We start from the raw sequence: 21819 nt of genomic DNA, 5'->3' as shown, positions 1-21819 counted from the left end.
CCGAGGATGGCCGCGGAAGGACCAGCCCATCCTCCCCCTTGGCCTCTGGCCTGCGGCCAAGCTTGCCCGGCATAAGGGAGGGACGGTGCCGGGTTCACCGCTGACAGCCGCCCGGAGCTTCACTTCCTTGGAGAGTGGGTGGGTCTTCAGCCCCAAGTGACACCTGGGGAAGCTGAGGCTGGGACACACCAGTGGCTCCCCGAGGTCTCCCAGCTAGTAAATCACCACGCGGGTCTGCCCGAGGCCAAAGCCGGTGCTCTGAGCCATCTGCGGTCCTGCCACCAGCTCGGAGCGCGCTTGATTACCATGTGCTAAGCAAGTCTGCGGAATGCCCGAGTGCCAGGCACCACTCAGAGGGGGAAGCTGGGAGTCCCGTTTGTCCCACCGATGCTCCACCAGGACACCTGGACACTGTCCTGTCTGTGGTTGGTCCAGGCAGCACCACTGTCTGTCCTGAGGCCTCTAGGACACCCCCCACGAGACCAGTGCACCCAGGACCAAGAGCCATCCTCGTATGGCCTCACAGTGAGCACAAGAAACCCTAGGACCCCTCTGGCCCTTGGTCTCTTCTTCTTCTTCCAGACTCTGGGAGGCTCCTGCACGTGTGTGTGAGCCCAGGACTCAGGACCCTACGGGCACCACATGGGCATCTGGTATCAAGTTACCTGGAATGTGTGACTGTGGGCCCTTTCAGCTCACATGGAGACTCATGTGGTTTCAAAGGTGATGCTTGGAGACCCCTGTGCTAGCCCTATGATCAGTTTAAAAAAAATCCTTCCTGGCTTGAGAACAGAAAAAACAGTCACAAATTATTTAAGCTGTCATAAAGCAAGGACATGAATTTGGTTTAAAGGACAAACATTTACCGTTCTTGATGTAATTTCTGAAAGTCTCCTAATGAAGGAGAGAATCCAAATTGGAATCACACTGAATTAGGATGCAAGGGATTGCGGTGACCTGGTTAAACACTTGCACCAGCCATTTGCAATATTAAGCAGGACGATGGCACAGACACAAAAGGAAGACATGCACCCACGCGTCTCAGTAACTGACCGTTTTTTGTCAATGTGACGGTGCCTTTTGGCTCTCTGCGGCGAGAAGGCAGTCTGCCAACGAAAGGCCAGGATGGGGCTGAGGCTGGGACACACCAGTGGCTCCCCGAGGTCTCCCAGCTAGTAAATCACCACGCGGGTCTGCCCGAAAAGCACATGGGCAGAAGGCTTCGGCAGACCACCCGCTGCAGCTCCCTCTGCATGACCCGTTTGGGCGTCCCACCTTTGCTTGCATGCCTCCCTTGACGGCAGCCTCACTACTTCACAAAGGATCAGTCCTTTTATGGTGATGCTCCTGGTTTTCGCCCTTAGGAGACCCCACAGTCACTCCTCAGTGCTCTGGCTGGTCCGGCAGAGTCATCTGGAAACCAGCTTCCAGCAGCCTTGGCATGTTCTTCTTAAGGACGTACAGAGGAGGGGGAAAGCCCCAATAAATAAAAAGCCTGTTCTAAAGAACTGGGATTTCCTGATTACTAGTCCCCAAACCAGGCCTTTTACTGGCCATAGGGCATTTCATATTTAGCCCTTGAAAAGCACGCATTGACTAAAGGCAGGGGAATGGCATGTCTTGAATAGCATTTTGATGTAAATCCTCTTTGCTACATCTCATCCTGGCACTTCAAAGAAGCAGAGCCTCCTCTGTGAGCGCCTATTCACCACCTAAGACTCGTGCGCCCACTGGGGATGGCCCCCACCTCTGGCCTCTCAGTCCAGACTGGCGGGCTCTCTGGTGGGCTCAGCACTCTGCCTGTGCTCAGCCATAAAGGAGCAGCCACGTGGAGGGGAGAGACACTCGGCACAGAGGGAGCAGATTTCAGCAGAGAGACAGCAACTGACACAAAACAGACGTGGCCTGTCTTCATCAAGGGCTTTGAAGAAAGAAATGCAAGCCGGATCGGATTCTAACAGGATGCAAACGGTTTGCACACAACCATCAGTGGGAGGTGCTTGCTGTAACGTCTTGCGAATGGCGGCTCGCGATGACATGCCGTCTGCAGACGGCTAAGGGGGAGTCCCGCGTGCACAGATGCTTTCCTGGAGCCATCCTTGCGCTGCTGCAATTCATTTTTTCCAAAGTGGCACATGGACTAAAATGATCTTAATCGTAAGCTACTATTAACATGCCACAGCCCCTACATACCTTTTTTTTTTTTTTCACAAAAGTAATTCAAAACAAATGTGCCAGCACTAGGAGTACAGGGGGATGTTTGCACACGGTGATGTGGAGGCATGGGGAAGACTCCAGTGCCATCTAGCTCTTGTTACCATGTGCTCATGTGAAATGCAGCCAACCGACACTGTGCAGTTCCAACTCCAGCAGAGTTTTAAAGACGGTCACTGCACCCGTTTTCCTTCAGTGCCACCACCACAAGCTTTAGGTGACCTGCACCTAGAAGCTTCCTATGGTTGCTGTACCAGATTGCCACAAACGCAGTAGCTTGAAACAGCACAAGTGTATTGACTTACAGTTGTGAGGTCAGAAGTCCTCAAATCAAGGTGTCATCAGAGCCGCCTTCCTTCTGCCGGTGCTAAGGGAGAATCCATTCCCTGGTCTTTTCCAGCTTCTAGAGGCGCCTGCATCCCTTGGCTTATGGCCCCTCCTCCATCCTCAAAGCCAGCAGCACAGCATTGTCATCTCTCTCTCTCTCTCACCTCTGCTACCCTCCAAGTACCAAGTTCTGCTGAAGCCAGAGCTGAGAATGCAGCATTCAGAAACGAGGAAGGAATTTAAGTGTTTCACTGCAAGAAACAACTAAACACAGTGATGCAGAAAATAAGGGACAAAAAAAGCTCTAGGGCATGTAGAAAACAAATAAGAAATGACAGAAGTAAGCCTCCCTTTATCAGTAATTGCTATAAATGTAAATGGATTAAACGATCCAATCAAAAGGCAGAGACTGGCAGAATGAATAAAAACATGTGATTATGCTGTCTACAAAAGACTCACCTGAGATCTAAAGACATAAATAGATTGAAAGTAAAAGGATGGAAAAAGATATTCCATGGAAACAGTGACCAAAAGTGGGCAGGGGTGGCTATACCAATATAAGACAAAATAAACTTTAAATCAAAAAAAGTTATAAGAGACAAAGAGGGACATTGTATTAATAAAAATTCAATACAGAAAGAATATGTAACAATTATAAACATTTATGCACCTAATGACAGACCATAAAAACGTAAGATGCAAAAACTGACAGAAATGAAGGAGGAAATAGACAGTTATACAATAATAGTTGGAGACTTCAATACCCCACTCTCAATAATGGATAGAACAGCTAGACAGAAGATATGTAAGGAAATAGAGGACTTAACACAATAAACCAACCAGTTCCAACAGATGTATACAGAACGCTCCACCCAACAACAACAGAATGCACATCCTTCTCAAGTGCACATGGGACATTTTCCAGGACAGACCATCTGTTAGGCCACAAATTAAGAATCAACAGATTTTAAAAGACATCAACAGATTTTAGACATCATACAAAACATCTTCTCTGACCACAACGGGATGAAGTTAGAAATCAATAGCAGAAGGTAAACTGGAAAATTCACAAAATTGTGGAAATTAAATGACACCCTTTAAAACAACCAGTGGATCAAAGAAGAAATCACAAGTGAAATTAGAAGATACTTAGAGATGAATGAAAATGAACACGTGACATGCCGAAACTTATGGGGTACAGCAAAAGCTGTGCTAAAGGGGAAATCTGTAGCTGTAAATGCCTGTGTGAAAAGACAGGAAAGATCTCAGCATCACTAATTATCAGATAAATGCAAATCAAAACATGACGAGCTATCACCTCACACTTGTTAGAATGGTTATCATAAAAATGACGAGAGATAAGTGCTGGCAAGGATGTGGAGAAAAGGGAATCCTTATACACTGTTGGTGGGAATATAAATTGGTGCAGCCACTATGGAAAAGATTATGGAGGTTTCCCCCAAAATTAAAAACAGAACTACCATATGATCCAGCAATTCCACTTCTGGGTGTATATCTGAAGGAAACAAAGTTGCTATACTGAAGAGATATCTGTACACCCCCATGTTTACTGCAGCATTAGTTACAATAGCCAAGACATGGAAACAACCTAAATGTTCATCAAGTGGTTGAATGGATACAAAATGTACTATATATACACAATGAATATTATTCAGCCATAAAAAAGAAGAAAATCCTGCCATTTGCAAAAACATGGCTGGACCTTGAGGGAGTCATGCTAAGTGAAATACATCAGACAGAGAAGGATGAGTGCTGTATGATCTCATTTATATGTGGAATTTAACATATCTGAACTCATAGATACAAAGAACAGATTGGTGGTTGCCAAAGGCAGGAGGTGGGACCTGGGGAATATGATGAAGGTGGTCAAAAAGTACAAACTTCCAGTTATAAGTTCTGGAGATGTCATGCACAATGTAGTGACTATAGTTAACAGTACCGTTTTGTATATTTGAAAGTCACTAAGACAGTGGAGATTAAAAAGTTCTCATCACAGGAAAAAAAATTACAACTATGTGAGGTGAGGGATGTTACCTAAGCTTATGGTGGTAATCATTTCATGTTATCTGCGTGTATCAAGTCATTATGTTGTACACCTGAAACTAACACAGTGTTATATGCCAATTACATCTCAATTCAACTGGGAAAAAAAATAAGACAGATCTCAAATCAACAACCTAACTGTACAACTTGAGGAACTAGGAAAAAAAGAACAAACTAAACCCAAAGCTAATAGAAGTAAGGCGATAATAAAGATCACAGCAGAGATAAATAAAACCGAGAATAGAAAAATATAGAGAAAATTAACGAAATTAAAGGTTAGTTCTTTTCAAAGATCAAAAAAATTGACAAACCTTTAGCTAGATGGACTAATAAAAAAAGAGAGAAGACTCAAATTACTAAAATAAAAAATGAAAATGGGGACATTACTACTGATTCTACAGAAATAAAAAGTATTATAAGAGAGTACCGTGAACAACTGTACAGCAACAAATTGGATAACTTGGATGAAATGGAAAGATGCCTAGAAACACAAAACCTAACAAGACTAAATCACAAAGAGACAGAAAATCTGAATAGACCTGTAAATAACAAGGACATTGAATCAGTACAAGCACACCTCAGAGATATTGTGGGTTTGGTTCCAGATCACCACGATAAAGCAAATATCACAATAATATGAGTCACACAAAATTTTTGGTTTCCTAGTACATATAAAAATTATGTTTACACTATACCATAGTCTATTAAGTGTGCAATAGCATTATATGTAAAGAAACCATGTACATACTTAATTGAAAAATACTTAATTGCTAAAAAATACGAGCGCTCATCTGAGCCTTCAGCAAGCCATAATCTTTTTGCGGGTGGAGGGTCCTGCCTCTGTGTTGGTGGCTGCTGACTGATCAGGGTGGTGGGTGCTGAAGCCTGGGGCGGCTGCGGCGATCTCCTAAAATAAGACAATGAAGTTTGCTGCATCGAGTGACTCTTCCTTTCACGAACGATTTCTCTGTAGCATGCAATGCTGTTTGATAGCATTTTATCCACAGTAGAACCTCTTTCAAAATTGGAGTCAATCCTCTCAAACCCTGTTGCTGCTTTATCAACTCAGTTTATGTAATATTCTAAATCCTTTGCTTTGAGATTCCATCTCAAGAAGCTACTTTCTTTGCTCATCTGTAAGAAGCAACTCCTCAGCCATTCAAGTTGTATTATGACACTGCAGTAATTCAGTCACATCTTCAGGCCCTACTTCTAATTCTAGTTCTTTTGCTATTTCTACCGCATCTGCAGTTACAATAGTAACATCAAAAATCACTGATCACAGATCACCATGACAAACATAATAATAATAATGATGAATGTTTGAAATACTGCAAGAATTATCAAAATGTGACACAGGGAAATAAGATGTGCAAATGCTGTTGGAAAAATGACACTGATAAACTTGCTCAATGCAGGGTTGCCACAAACATTCAATTTGTAAAAACTGCAATATCTGTGAAGTGTATAAAGTGCAATAAAATAAGGTATGCCTGTAATCAAACATCTCCTTGCAAAGAAAAGTCCTGGACCTGATGGAGTCACTATTGAATTCTACCAAACATTTAAAGAATAATGAATACCAATCCTTCTCAAACGTCCACAAAATATTGAAAAGGAAAGAATACTTCCTAACTCATTCTATGAGACCAGCATTACCCTGATATCAAAACCAGACAAAGACACTACAAGAAAACTACAGACCAATATCCCTCATTAACGCTGATGCAAAAATTCTCAAAAAATGCTAGCAAACTGAACTCAGCAGCGTATTAGAAGGATTATACACCATGACTAAGTGGATTTATTCCTGGAATGCAAGGATGATTCAATGTAACAAAATCAATCAATATAATATGCCACATTAACAGAATGAAGGGAGAAAAACCACATGACCATCCTAATTGATGCAGAAAAAGCATTTGACAAAATTCAACACCCTTTCATGATAAAACACTCAACAAACTAGGAATAGGGGAAAACTACCGAAACATAATAAAAGCCATATATGAAAAGCCCACAGCAAACATCATACTCAATGGTGAAAGATTGAAAGCGTTTCCTCTAAGATCAGGAACAAGACAAGGATGGCCATTTTTGCCACTTCTATTCAACATAGTACTGGAAGTTTTAAAGCTATTAGGCAAGACAAAGAAATAAAAGGTATCCAAACTGAAAAGGAAGAAGTAAAACAATAACTGTTCACAGATGGTAGGATTTTATATGTAGAACACCCTAAATAGTCCACAAAAAACCTGTTAGAGAGTTAATAAATGTATTCAGTAGCAGAATACAAAGTCAACACACAAAAACCAGTTGCATTTCTATAAAATACTTAGGAATAAACTTAACTAAGGAGGTGAAAGACTTGTACAATTAAAGTGACAAAACATTGCTGAAAGAAATTAATGATGACTTAAATAAATGAAAATACATCCTATGTTCATTGATTGGAAAGCTTAAAATTGTTGAGATGTCAACACAACCCGAAGCAATTTACAGATTGAATGCAATCCCTATCAAAATTCCAATGACTTCTTTACAGAAATAGAAAAACCCAGCCTAAAATTCATATGGAATCTCAAGGGACCTAAGAAAGCCAAGATGATCTTGAAAAAGAACAAAGCTGGGGACTCACAATCCCTGATTTCAAAACTTACTATAAAGCTACAGTGACCAAAACAGTGTGATATTGGCACAAAGACCGACATATAGACCAGTGGAATAGAATAGAGAGCCCAGAAATAAATCCTCAAATATATGGTCAAATACATTTTGACAAGGATGTCGAGGCCATTCAATGGGGAATAGACAATCTTTTCAACAAATGGCACAGGGAATACTGAATATTCACAAAAGAATGACATTGGACTCTTCCTTTACACCATATGCAAAAATTAACTCGAAATGGATCAAAGACCTAAATGTAAGACATAAAGCTATAAAACTCTTCAAAGAAAACAGTGCAAAAGCTTCATGACATGAGATTTGGTAATGGGATATGACATGAAAATCACAGGCAATAAAAGAAGAATAGACAAATTGGATTTCATGAAAATTAAAAAATTTGTGCATCAAAAGATAATATCAACAGAGTAAAAATGTAACCCACAGAATACGTGAAAACATTTGCCAATCATATATCTGATAAAGGGTTAATATCTAGAATATATAGAGAACTCCTAAAACTCAACAACAACAACAAAACAAACAACCCAATTTTAAAAAATGGACAAAGGACTTGAATAGTCATTTCTCCAAGGAAGATATACAAATGGCCAATAAGCACATGAAAAGATGCTCAACCTCACTGATCCTTAGGGATGTAAATCAAAACTACAGTTAGATACCACCTCATACCCATGAAGATAACTACTGCCACTAAGAGAGAGAGGATGCGGAGAAATTGGAACCCTTGTGCACTGTTGGTGAGAATGCAAAATGGCACATCTGCTATAGAAACCAGTACGGTGGTTCCTCAAAAAATTAAAAATAGAATTACCATATGATCCAGCAATTCCGCTTCTGGGAAATGGCCAAAAGAATTGAAAGCAGGGTCTCAAAGAGATATTTGTATACCCGTGGCCATAACAGCATTATTCACAATAGCTAAAATATGGAAGGAACCCAAGTGTCCACTGACAGATGAATGGATAAGCAAAATGTGGTCTATAAATACAATGGAACATTATTCAGCCTTAAAAGAAAGGAAATTCTGACACAGGCTTCAACATGGTTGAACCTTGACGACATTGTGCTGAGTGAAATAAGCCAGTCACAAAAAGACAAATACTGTATGATCCCACATACACAAGACACTTAGAGTAAACAAAATCATAAAGACAGAAAGTAGAATGGTGACTGCTGGGGGAGGGGAGGGGCAGTTATTATTTAATGGGCATGGAGTTTCAGTTTTACAAGATGAAAGGAGGTCCAGAGAAGGATGGTGGTGATGGTTGCACAACAGCGTGAATGTCCTTAATGCCACAGAACCGTGCACTTAAAAAAGGTTCAGATGCTAAATTGTGTCATGTGTATTTTACCACAATAAAAAAAAATTGAAAAGAAAATGTGGTGGCTTAAAACAACAGTAGATTATTATCTTACATAGTTCTGTGGGTTAATGTGGTTCATGCAAGATGCCTTCAACAGCATGTCTGGTGCTGTGTCTAGATGGGATGGCTGGGCTCACCCTAGTCTATTGATGAAGCACTTACATGTGGCCCCCCGCGTGGTGGTCTCAGGGTGGGTGGGCTCCAAGAGTCCTGGGTAGAAGCTGCAAGACTTCTTAGGACAAGCTTGCAAGTCCCAGGACACTCCTTCTGGCGTGCCCTCTTGCTCACGCTGGTTGCTAAGGACAGCTTGGATTCCGTGGGAGAGCATCAAAGAATGAGCAGTTATCCTGAACCAACCCATGTCAGAGTCCGCCCCTTGCCCCATCGTGCAGCAGTCATGCAGGTTGGGTGGGGGACCCACATCCAGCTCCAGATGTGCACTGACCAGAGCTTTCGCCCCTGCCATAGTGATTGCGTCAAGGACGGACAGTAGAGGCCCAAGCTGGTCACATCATGCAATCCCTCCAACCCTGATAATTGGTTGAGGTTAGAATGTGCATGACACGAACTGTTTGTGTTTATGTCCAGAGAGGTGACATCCTCTTTCTCTTGCTTCAGGCCAGGGCTGCCCAAGAAACAGAATGAGAGCCACATGTGTAATTTACAGTTTTCTAGTAGTCACATGAAAACAAGTAAACGGGAATAGATAAAATTAATTTTAATGTTTTATTTAACTCAAGATGTCCCCAATATTATTATTTCAACAGGTGATCAATTTAAAAATGACTACTAAGGGACTTCCCTGGTGGTCCAGTGGTTAAGACTCCGTGCTCCCAATGCAGGGGGCCCAGGTTCGATCCCTGGTCAGGGAACTAGATCCCACATGCCGCAACTAAAGATCCCGCATGCCACAACGACAATCCCACGTGCCGCAACTAAGAACTGGCACGGCCAAATAAATAAATAAATAAACATTTTAAAAAATAAAATAAAAATGACTACTAGGATACTTTACATATTTTTAATGACATCTTCCAAATCAGACATGGACTTTATTTTCCATACATCTCAGGTTCAGTCAGCAAGCCTCATTTCATGTGTTCAGCAGCCAGTGAGGCCAGTGGCTACCCTGGTGGATGGTGCAGGTTTCCAGGGTGAGGGGAAAGATGAGGCCGACTTCACACCCCAGGAAGGTGCAGGCATCACCACGTGCGGAACAGAACAGAGAGGACGGCAGAGAAACAAAAACGAGCCCTGGGCAATCCTGACCTGAAGACCACGCGACTACCGGGGTTTTCAGCAACAAGAGTCAGTAATTTCCTAATTGCTTCAGCCTGTTGGAGCTGTGCTTTCAGTGCCACACCCAGCGGCCTGGCAGTCAACCCCACTTCTGTCTGGTGGTCTGGGAGGGTCACCCCTTTGAAGAGGGCCAGCTGGCTTTTGAGAGGCTTCTCGCTGATTTGGTGGGGGGCCCTGCCTCTTTCAGAAAAAAGAAAACCAAATTCAGAAATACAGATTAGGTCAGGGGATTTGTAAGGGCCCAGTGCAAACCACACAGCACATCCGCCGCCGGTTCTGGGTCTCTGGGCACAGCCGGGCAAGGCTCAAATCCCTACACACCTGCTTCACCAGGATTCCTCCTCGGCGCTCTTTATGGCTTCCTTCTTAGTATTGCTGGGCTTATATGTTCTATACAATTTTGACCAGATCTTATCATTTTATTGTGCTTCTCCCATCATTACAGACTCTGTAGAGATGTACACACGTGCTTCAGAGTCCAACCACCGGTCTGTCGCTGGCCATCCCCAGGAGGAGGGCATGTGGGGAGGGGGTCTCCCAGGGCTTTGATGTCAGCCACCTGAGGTGAGGGGCGCACCGCCCTGAGGTCTGCATCAATATGCTCTGTTTTCCCTGGAAGAGACCTGCTGTGAGCTCTCGGAGGTGAGACATGCGGGCTGGTTTGGTCTAATGAGAGCTTGCTGGGCAGCTGGTGAGTCTAGACGAGGGCAAGGCAGGCCTGACCCATGACCCAGGGCAGTGGGGTTGGTGGCATGGACAGGGGCCCGGACAGGGGTCAGGAGTCAGTCCAGCAGGAAGGGAGACTCCGAGGCCACCATCCCTCCCCCGCAGCGTGGAATGCCGAGCTTCCACTGGACCAGGGCGCTTCAGGGTCCCCTGGAACCAAGCACCCCCTTGGGCTCAATGCTGGCCTGTGGCAGCCTCCTGCTACCTGGCTGTGGGGTAAAGGGTGGTTTCCAGCCTCCCCTGGCCCCCTCTGGGGGTGGGGAGCCCTGCGGGAGGACCAGCTGCCGTCCCCGCCATCCCGGCCAGGCTGGCGTCCTCACTGGACGGGGGCTGGACTCATTAGCAGGTCCTGAACCTCTTTGCTGGGCGGAGGAGGGGCTTACCCACTGGGGACGCCGACCCTCTGTCCCTGTCCTCCCTCCACTGATGGCGACACACGTGGGGGGCAGCATTCCCGGCGGGAGGGCCGCCCCGTGCCCTCGCTGCCCGCGGGGCTGACCTCGAGGCAGGGGCGACCATCAGCCTGCCTCCGGCTCCACGGAGCCCTCCTGGCGGCGCCCGGGGCTGGGGGCCGTCCCCCTGCCTGTGTCCTGGGTTGCTCACCGCCATGTGCCCTTCACTAAGGGCTGAAAACAGCCCCTCGCCCTCCCCCAGGCGTCCCGGGACCCTGACCACACGGGGCCAGGAGGCCCGTGACCACCGTTGCAGTGCCGGGCCTGGTCCCAGGTCTCCAAGCCCCACACGCCCCGGGCGTCCTGCAGCAAAGCCGAACCTGGACGTGTGTTCACAGAGCGAGGGTCCAGGAGGGGCCCCGGGGTCGGAGCGCTGCCAGCCGGGGCTCCTGGAGGGAGGGTCAGGGAGGCAGGCCTGGGCAATCCTGCCGCCAGGTGGGCAGCCTGGGGCGGTGGGAGCAGGCGCTGCAGGAGGTGCTGGGGGGAGGGAGGAGCAGCTGCGTCCACACCGCCCACCCCTTGCCTCCCCGGACTCCCCGAGCCTGGCTTGTGTCCAGTTCTCAACAGGGACCGGGAAGGGGCCCGGCTCCCACGTGTGGGTACCACCAGCCTGGGTCCCAGAGACTCCTGTGCCAGAGGGGTGTTTGGGGAAGTGAACTTTTAAAACTGGGGTTCAGAGTCGCTTTAATAATTAGACATTTAAGCCATGGCTGGAGGGGAGATGACGGGGGTGGGCCCTGGCACGGGGGGCTTCTGCTCTGCTCCCCACGCTGGGTCTCTGTTACACAGGCAGCAAGAGCTCGGCCTCAGGGACCCAGCGTGGATCTCACGACATAGCTCAGGGCCGCGGAGGGGCTTCCACAGTGTCCAGACTGGGGGCCTGTCGCCCTGCCTGGGATGGAGCAAAGGGGCTTCAGGGAGCTGGAAACCAGGGCACAGAGGATGAGGCGTCACTTGGGGTCCACCTGCCTCTCTCCAGCCAAGCTCTGGTTCTAATCTCTGGGCCAGGCCTGCCCTTTTATCTGATGGAGGATGGGGACCCCTCGTCCTGCCTGGCATGGTGGCCCTTTGGAGGTGTCCTGCCCTGAAGTGCCCCATGCTTGGTGCTTGTGGGAGGTTGGGTGCTGGCCCTGGGTTGGGACCCGCCCTGCTCTGATGGCAGAAAGCCCCCTCCTCCCGGAGCTGGCATGCAAAGCGGGCTCACCCTGCCCTGGAAAGCCAGACCCAAAGGCGGGCGGGAGGGGCAGCAGTCGGCGGCCTCCAGCGCCAGGTCCCACGTCCCAGGCCCCCATCCGCCTGTCGCTGGGAGGCCTGGGGCGGAGGGGAGCTGCAAACACTGTCCCACTGTGGCCCTGGTGCAGGTCTTGCCCTGGGGGAAAGGCTCTTCCATCCTGGGGTCAGAGAGCGCTGAGAGTCACATTCGCCTTTGAGCCTGGAAAGCGGGAGGGAGGCCTGTCCTGCCGTAGCCGCAGGGCCAGCCTGGGTCCCCTCCCTGGGTCCCCTCCCTGCTCACACAGAGTCCCATTCATCCTGTGCACAGCGCCGATGGCCGGGCACCCGCCCCGGAAGGGCCGTCTGACCACACCGCCCAGCCTCGCTCCTGGCGGGGAGGTATGACAAGGTCCCTTTAACCAGAGCACGGTGGAGCATATGCTCCCGGGGGACCAGCGTGCCACCCTCCCCCAAAGTGGGCAGGGCCCACCGAGACCCTGCCTCTGGCATCAGAAGCCGTGTGGGCCAGCGGGAAGAAGCAAAGCGAGGAGGGCCAGCGTCTGGCCCCTCGCCAAGTCTGAAGGCCCTGCCCGAAAGCAGCCCTGACCACCCCTGGGAAATTGGGGCTGACGGGGAGGGAGCTGAGTGTCCCAGCGAGCACCGTTCAGGCCTCCTGGCAGCGACTGGCGCTTGGCTCGAGGGAGGTGTGACTTGGACAGCACCCTCTCAAGACTGGGGGTCCCAGGCCAAGAGCTTGGGGTGTCAGAGACCGGGCATTGCTGTGCCCCCTGCTAGACTCAACTCCCGAGACCACAGGTCACCACTGAATGGGTGGAGGAGTTCGCTGTGCGGGGCCCTGGGTCCCAGCAGGTCAGGGGGTGCAAGACGGCCGCCTGCATTTCGGCTTCCCAGCCTGGGAGACAAAGCAGAGCCCCTGGTCCTGGAAACCAGAGCCCCTCCCCTCCCCACCCCCGTGCCTGTGTGGTCCAGGTGGGAGCTGTGCTGGCCTGTGGTGCGGAAGTCATTGAGCCTCTCTCAGGCACTACTTAAAGTTTCTTTTTTCTCAGCCAATAGTAGCAGCTGGGCTGTCTTTGGAGTCAGCTCTCCTTGGGCTAGAACGGCCGTGACCCAGCGATGCCCACAGATGTTAGACTCGGGGTGCGGGGCTTGCGCCCACCCCTCCCTCCGGCAGCCTCCATCCTCCGCTCCCCCAGGTGTAGGCTCTGCAGTCTTTTCACTGTCACCTGCGTGAGAGGCCTTGGGAGTCTGCAGGGAGGGGCCACCACCCAGCGCAGGGGGCCCAGAGCCTGTGCCCCGCGGGGACCCCGCCGGGGACCAGCTGCCTGTGCTGCAAGCCCGTCTGAGGCTCAAGTGGTTTCGGGCCTCCCCAGCTGCCTGGGCTCAGGTCTTGGGCCGTGGGTCCCACAACTGAATTTGCTGCTGCCTGTCGGGGCCCCGGGGAAGGAGGAGGCTGGGTTCACCCTACGTCCGTGTCAGTGTCCTGGGGCAGCTGGCGCCCAGCACCGCACTTGGGTGCCCTCCCGTAACAGGAGTTTATCCTCTCACGGCTCTGGAGGCCAGAAGACGCCAAGGCGTCCCAGGGCCGAGCTCCCTCTGGAGGCTCCTTCCCGCCTCTTCAGCTCCCGGCAGCCCCACGCGTCCCTTGGCTTGTGGCCGCATCCCTCCGACCTCTGCCTCTGTCTCTTCGTGGCTGTCTTCCCTCCAGGCGTCGGAGTCTTGAATTTCCTCTCCTTCTCAGGTAAGGACACCTGTCCTTGGGTTGAGGTCGCACCTAATCCATGATGGTCTAGTCTCAAGATCCTTATCTAACTACATCTGTAAAGTTCCCTTTTCCAAATAAGGTCACACTCACAGCTCCTGGTGCTGAGGACCCAGACATATTTTGGGGCCACAGTTCAACCCACTACAACCACCACCCATGCAAGCTGGAGGCAAGGCCCCTGACCCTCCTGCCTGCCTGGGCTTTGTAGCCCCAGGTGTAAACCGAGGGGGCTGGGGCTGGTGACCTCCTCCGACCCCTCGGCTCTCAGCCCTCGTCCTGAAGACGAGGGTGCAGCCAGAGCACTGGGAAGGTGCAAAGCGTCCATGGTAGGGCTTGAAGACGCTGCGCGTCCGGCCGCGAGGAGCTCCTGGAGACAACCCCCAGGGTGGGTCCCACAGCAGGAGAAACTGCCGCGAGCAGAGGCAGCCGGAGCAGGAGGCAACAGAGAAGCAGGAAGGAGGGGCAGGGCCTGGAAGCCTCCGGAAACAGGCACCGCATCTTGAACACTGTGCGCAAACAGCAGAAGCGCGTGCAGTTATCTATTACCCGGTAACACACTGCCTCTCCTCTTGGTGGCTCAGAACCACAGCGAACCCCCCTCGTCTCACCCGATGGGGGGGTGAGCCCCCCGCTTCCAGCCAGCGGGGGTGCCTGAGAGGGGACGGGCAGGTTTCTTCCAACTTCAGGTGTCCTTGGTGGCCAGCCTCCTTTTACACACCCATCCGTCTGCTTATGCTAAAAAGCCAGGGCGGTCCTAAGGCTCTCCTCTGGAGGTGGCCCCAAGTCTCTGCCCGGGCCGGCCGAGCCCTCAGTGCATCTTGAGCGTCGGGTAAGATGCTCGAGAATCACATTTACCGCTTGTGTATCACTCATAAGGCGTTGCAATTTAAATTCGGTGGCCCTATCAACAATACCAAAGAGGGTGTCGGACAAGACAGCAGCTTACCTCCGCACGGGCAGCCCTGGTGGACACGGCGACTCCTCGGCGACTCCTCGGCGACAGGGCTGAGCTGGCCCCTTCCTGCTCCTGTGCCACCCTGGGCACTGCCTCTGCCTGCGTGGCCCGAGGAGGCTCACTGCCACCCTGCCCACCCCGGGTTTGCTCCAGCTGCAGGGGCTGGAGGGCGGGCCCCTTCTCTTGGAGGGCACGCTCTGGACCATCCACCTCCACTCACGTCCCCTGGGACAGAACAGAGCCACACGTCCACCCCAGCAGCGGCAGGGATGCTGGAGAAGCGCGTGTTTATTCTGGGTGGCCGTGTGCCGGCGGGTGGGCGCTCGTTACCAAGGCGAGAAGGGGAGAAAGCACGTCGGGCAGAGCCAGTGATCTCGGCACACGCGGGCTGTTTCTCCCCCGCCAGAGGTGACAATAGAATACTGAGGAAGTGACCTTCTTATTGTCTGTCCATTTTCAAGACCCTCCCCATGGAAGGATTGTACATCCTGGGCTGCCGGCTTTGAAGGTGCCGTGTGACGTCTTTGGCCAATGAAACAGCAGAAGAATCGTGGTCACGGCTCAGAGATGTTCAAGAGCTAGCCTGGGCCCCTTCCCTCTTCTCTGCCAAGACTGGCCGTGGGTCCGACAGAGGCAGCAGCTTTCCAGGCGGCTGCCAAGAGGGTGATGCAGACCAGACTCTCCGCTGACCCTGGTGGACCCATGGCGCGAAGGACAAATGACTCTTGGCTGAGGCAGCCCGCTGGGATCTGGATGCCATATGCTACCGAGGCATAACCCAGCCTCCCAAGGCTGATATATGTAACCCATGATATATGGTATTTCTGCGAGTGTCCATGAGTGTGTGTGCACAGAGTTGAGAGCATAAACTATAGACGGTTCAGAATTGTGCTTTTTCCAGTTAACTTACTTCAGAGCCTTTCCCATTTCATTCAAGTTCTTGAACCCATTTTTAGTGGCCTGAGGCCCAGATATGTCATGTTTTTGTCCAACCCGCCCTGATGATGGACATATATTGACAGATTGCCGTAGAGTTTGTGTTGTTTTACACAATGATGTGAAGATTATCTTTGTATATATGTGTTTGAATTCCTTATTATTTATTTAACTTAATGTCTGGAAATGGAATTTCTGGGACAGAGTATATAAATAACTTAAGGCTCTTTCTACACATTTGCCAACTTGCTTTCTAGAAATACTATATGGATTCGCCCTTTTGTTGGCAAAATACTAGTTCATGTCTCACCCTAAGCTCACCAGCACTATCATTTCTAAAAGTCTTGGCAATTTTGATAGACAAAACATGCTCTTTTGCTCTTTTGTTTGTATTGCATTGATTAACACCGAATTTAAATTGATTTTAGAAATATGTCGGATAACCACTTATGTTTCTTTTATTGTGACTTTTTTACTTGTCCATTTTTTTCTATTAACGTCCTGGTGTTGTGAAAAGTACTTGCTTTTATCTTAAATCAGTATAGTCACATAGTTAAGATGTGTTAATGGGCGCGTTGAACAAGCCTCTGGCTCACAAGTGCCCTCGCCTTGCTCCCAAGATGAGGACTTTTCACTCTTTGAATGCCTGGTTTTTGTCTGTCTGGTGATGACCTCTGGATTCCTTATGGTATGTCTGGAATTTGGAATGATATACTCACCCTGCTCTGTTTTTGCCAAGCTCTGCTGTCTTCCTGTGATGGTGTTGGAGAATTTAGCTCTTCAAGCCCTCTGGCCCCATCCCTGTGTCCTGTGCTCAGTTTTCTTTTTTGGCTGTGCCTCGAGGCTTGTGGGATCTTAGTTCCCCGACCAGGGATCGAACCCGGGCCCTGGCAGTGAATGCGCTGAGTCCCAACCACTGGGCGGCCAGGGAATTCCCAGCTGTGCTCAGCTCTTTCATGGCCCATCTTTCACTCTAATCACCACTAATGACATTTGCCATATCCCAAGTCCCCGTGTGGTGTGATGAAGACCATAGCGCCCCTGCCCCATCCTTTCACTTCTTTCCACTCCTTCCTACGTTCACATTTCACTTTCACCTTGTCAAGTTGGGTGACGTTTGCATTCTGTTCTGAAACTGTATTAAGTCTTCTCTACTTTACCCCAAAGTTTAAAATCTAAAATTTAAAAACAAGAGTGTCTACCTTATTGTGACTATGTAAATATTATCTTAAAGCCAGATAATTCATTTGTATTATTTAATTGAAACTTTGTTATATTATTTATTTCAGAGCCATGATACAGCTTCATGGCTCCTTCATGGTACAGCTATTTGTTTTTCCTAGAATTATTAACTGCCTCTTTTTTTCCTCACACTGTCTGTCTTTGTCACTCAGTGAGCTGTGTAAGAATCTCAAGGATGGTACCTGATCTTTGAAATCCCTCTTCTCGCAATGTTTCCCCCTGGAACCTGTGTCCGCTCAACCCAATCTCGGGGGGCTGCTTGCTGGGGTCTTGGCACCTTCACCTTTTCACCCCCCAGTGGAATCTGTTGTGATCTGGATCTTATCTCTCTCTGATGCATCTGACTTTTTCATTTTTCAAGGACCCATCCTTAACACAAGTGATCCAAGAAAAAAAATAGATAAATTCGAGTTCATCAAAATTTAAAGCTTTTGTGTGCCAAAGGACACTATCAATAAAGTGAAAAGACAGCCTACAGAATGGGAGAATATATCTGCAAATCATGTATCTGGTAAGGGTCTAGTACCTAGAATATACAAGAAACTCTTACAACTCAAAAATAAAAAGACAAATAACCTAATTAAGAATGGCAAAGGATCTGAATAGACCTTTCTCCAAGGAAGACATATGAATGGCCAATAAATACATGGAAAGATACTCAACATCATTAGTCATCAGAGGAAGGCAGGTTAAAACCACAATGAGATGCCACTTCACACTCACTAGGATAATTAGAATCAAAACATCAGATAATAAGTGTTGGTGAGGATGTGGAGAAATCAGAATGCTCATACACTGCTGGCAGGGATGTAAAATGGTGCAATTACTTTAGAAGACAGTCTGGTAGTTCCTCAAAAACTTAAATAGAGAATTACCATATGTCCTGGCAATTCTATTCTTAGATATATACCTGAGAGAATTGAAAATATATGTTCAAACAAAAACTTGTACACAAATTGTTCATAGAAGCATTCTTTATAATAACCAAAAAGTGGATATAATCCAAATGTCCATAAACAGATGGATGGATAAACAAAATGTAGCATATTCATCAAATGGAATATTATTCAGCCATAAAAAGGAATGAAGTGCTCATACACGCTACAATGCGGATGAAGCTTAAAAACATTATGCTAACTGAAAAAAAAAAAAAGACATACACAAAGGCTACATATCTTAGGCTTCCATTTATTGGAAATGTCCAGAATAGGGAAATCTATAGAAACAGTAATTAGATTAGTGGTTGTCAGGGGCCGGGGGAAAAGAGGAGTGGGAATGAGAGCTTGTGGGTACAGGGGTTTCATTTCTGGGTTGTGAAATGGTCTGGAATTAGATAGTGATGATGGTTGCGTGACGTTGTGAACATACTAATCGCCACGGAACTGTATACTTTAAAACAGGATCTTATAGAATGTAAATTGTATCTCAATAACAATTAAAAAACCCACACACTTGTGTGATTTCCTTTTCAAAAAGGATCTGTGAAGAACACTCTCTGAGAACTCATGTCCCCGAAAACAACTTTATTCTCCACTCATGTCTGTCTACTGATTGACTGATTGATTGATTGCTATATAGGGCGTACCTCCCAGACTCTCCCTGGTTAATGCTTTCCTGGTAAATGTCTCTTGGATTTTAATAACAATTGGTAGAATATATGAATCTCTCATTACAAAGTTTTTCAGCTGATGTTTGTTTGATTGTATGGGAAAAATTTTGCATTACTATCCTCAAAATGCAATACAATATTTTAATCAAAACTATGCCTTGAATTACCCTCCAGGCAACAGGTGGGGTGTCAAATGTCAGCAAAGGGGTACAAGACTTGGATGTCACCGCCCGGCGGATACATCTCGGTTTTCTTGGCAACCACACATCACAGCCAGGCTGACTGTTTCCCATAAGGATGTGGTTTTAACATTTTCTAATCAAACAGACCTTGTCACTATATAGGGGTTCTTTCATATTTTATTTCATTTTAGGGAATGAGTGTGAATTTAGGGTTGATATGTAATACATATAATTGTCTCTTTAAAAATTTTTTTTAAAATTTTATTTATTTATTTATTTATTTATGGCTGTGTTGGGTCTTCGTTTCTGTGCGAGGGCTTCCTCTAGTTGCGGCGAGCGGGGGCCACTCTTCATTGCGGTGCGCGGGCCTCTCACTATCGTGGCCTCTCTTGTTGTGGAGCGCAGGCTCAGTAGTTGTGGCTCACGGGCCCAGCTGGTCTGCGGCATGTGGGATCTTCCCAGACCAGGGGTCGAACCCGTGTCCCCTGCATTGGCAGGCAGATTCTCAACCACTGCGCCACCAGGGAAGCCCTGTCTCTTTTTAAAATAATGGAACATGGTTTCCCAGGTAGCATTTTCATGTGAAACAGCTGACCTTCAGGAATGGACTGTCGATGCCACGTGTGACTCGTCTGTAGGTGGACCGGGTATAGAATTCCAGGTTCAGAATGACTTTCCCTCGGCCTGTGGCCGGTGTTCTTCTATTGTCTTCAGGAATCTGGGTACTGATGAGACTTTTGATGCCAGGCTGATCTTTGTTCTTGTCGAGTGACCTATTCTCGCTGAGAGTTTCTGGAAGTTTCCTTCCCCTGCTGGGTGGACGTTCACCTGTTACTCTGGGCAGGACGTTCACCCTCCCCCGTGACCTGAGGATGGCGATGCTGCAACCTCCCAGGGTTGCTGTGACGACGGGCGAGGTGATGTTCCTGGGGATCCGCCCGTTCCCGCCGCCCGGCCCCTCACTGTTCCTCTCCTGCGCCCCCTGATCTTGAGATGGAGCCCACTGCCCCCCAGCCCCTGTCTGGCAGACCTGCCACCAAGTTGAGTCCAGAGGAAAGAGTTAGTAAAGATTGGAAAGTCAGGCAGACCGCGGGTTTTCTCTCTGAACTCACCTCTGGTCTTCTGTTCTGTACATAAAGGGGCGCTGGGTGATCAGAGCAACAGAGGAAATCCAGAAGCCGCAAGCGCTCTACTGGGCCTTGCAGGACAAGCTGCGGAAGCTCAGGGAGCCTGGCTTAGCTGTGCCTGGATTCTCCCACATTCCCAGGGTGGGCCGATGTCCCCAGGTACCAACCCTGCCCCAAACAGCTGCTCCGGCAAACTGGCATCTCAGGCGCCAGAGCTGGGCCGAGCCTCGGAATCTGGCTCCTGGGTCCCGTGGCCACGGCCAGAGGGCCTGTCCTGTCTCCTTGTCATCACTACAGAACCGGAAAACTAATTAGCAAATACATGACGTTTCATGAATAGAGGCTCAGATTTTCCAAGAAAGACCAGGGATTGCGAGGGAGCCAGGAACCCCATTGAGCGGATTCATGACGTGAGGAGGACATGAAGAGTGACCCTGGGGAGGCGCTGGGCAGCCTGGGTGCTCCTGTGGGGGCCCCAGACCACGTGGCCCTGCTTCCGGGGGGAGAGCTCTAGGCTGCGACAGAATACACTGCTGCTGTGGCCAGCCACGCACGTTGCGGTCACTTGTCACGGTAGCCCTGGGAGACTAACACACCCAGAGTAAACATCAGCACTGTCCTGAGGACGGGAGAAGATGCTATAGAAACAGCAAGAAAGTATTAAAAGGAAGAAAGGAATCATCTTCCTTTAAATTGCTTACTTTGAGCAGCTTGTCTTATGGAGATAGCATCTAGAAGGTCGAACCGGACAAAGAGGAGGCCCTGCTGCCGGGACACACCCCACGAGTCCCTTTATAACCAGGGACAAGAGGCGTTGCGCTGACACTGTCACGAGCCTGGAGGAGGCTTGTCGACAGGTCATTCCGGGCCCGCCCCCCGCAGAGCAGCGCTGGGCACGGCCCCACTTCCCGGCACGGTTACAGCGCCAGAGGCCCCTCCGGTGTCATCCCAGCACCGCTGTGCTGTCGCAGGACCACAGAACAGGCCTTCCCGTGGTTCCACTCTACTGACTGAGCCCCTGCGTGTTGCCTGGCGCCCCCGCCCCCCGAGGATGGCCGCTCCGCCCCGCACACAGAGCGCCCGCTAATCAGCAGCGCTTTGCGACACTGTGTCCCCAGCGCATAGAACACGGACCCGCAGGGCCCCCCTTTCCTCCCCAGTCACTCGCTTCGATGCACTGGCGCTTCTTGCTCTATGCTTTGTGGGTCTACCTGGGCCGGTTCCCAGAGGGGTTTCGCTTCCACAGGGGACCCAGCAGGACTCTCCTGCTGCCACCCGGTCATTTCAGGTTTCTTAAGCCGAGAGACCAATAGGCCAGGGAGAGAGTCACCCAATCAGCAGGGGATTGGTGGTCAGCAGGAGGTGGGGCAGAAAGAATGACACCCTGGGTGTCTCCGGGTACTTTGGGGGAGGCAGGGGTGGGCCTTGTGGTGAGCAGAGGTGCAGACCCCTCGGGACGAGGGCCCGGGGCATCCCTCCAGGTGGGGCACCTGTCCGTAGGGGCGTACCCCAGGGAGGTGGGAAGCGGGCGTGGTGCATGCAGCCGTCCTTTGTCCTGCTGCCCTTCCTGCTGGCAGTGTCCCAGGAAGAGACTGGCCAGGGCCTGTAGCAGCTTCTCCCACAGGGCAGACTGCGC

The sequence above is a fragment of the Balaenoptera musculus genome, chromosome 7, assembly GCF_009873245.2.
Source record: "Balaenoptera musculus isolate JJ_BM4_2016_0621 chromosome 7, mBalMus1.pri.v3, whole genome shotgun sequence".
In the NCBI taxonomy this organism is placed as follows: domain Eukaryota; kingdom Metazoa; phylum Chordata; class Mammalia; order Artiodactyla; family Balaenopteridae; genus Balaenoptera; species Balaenoptera musculus.
Note: the sequence above shows the minus strand (reverse complement) of the source record.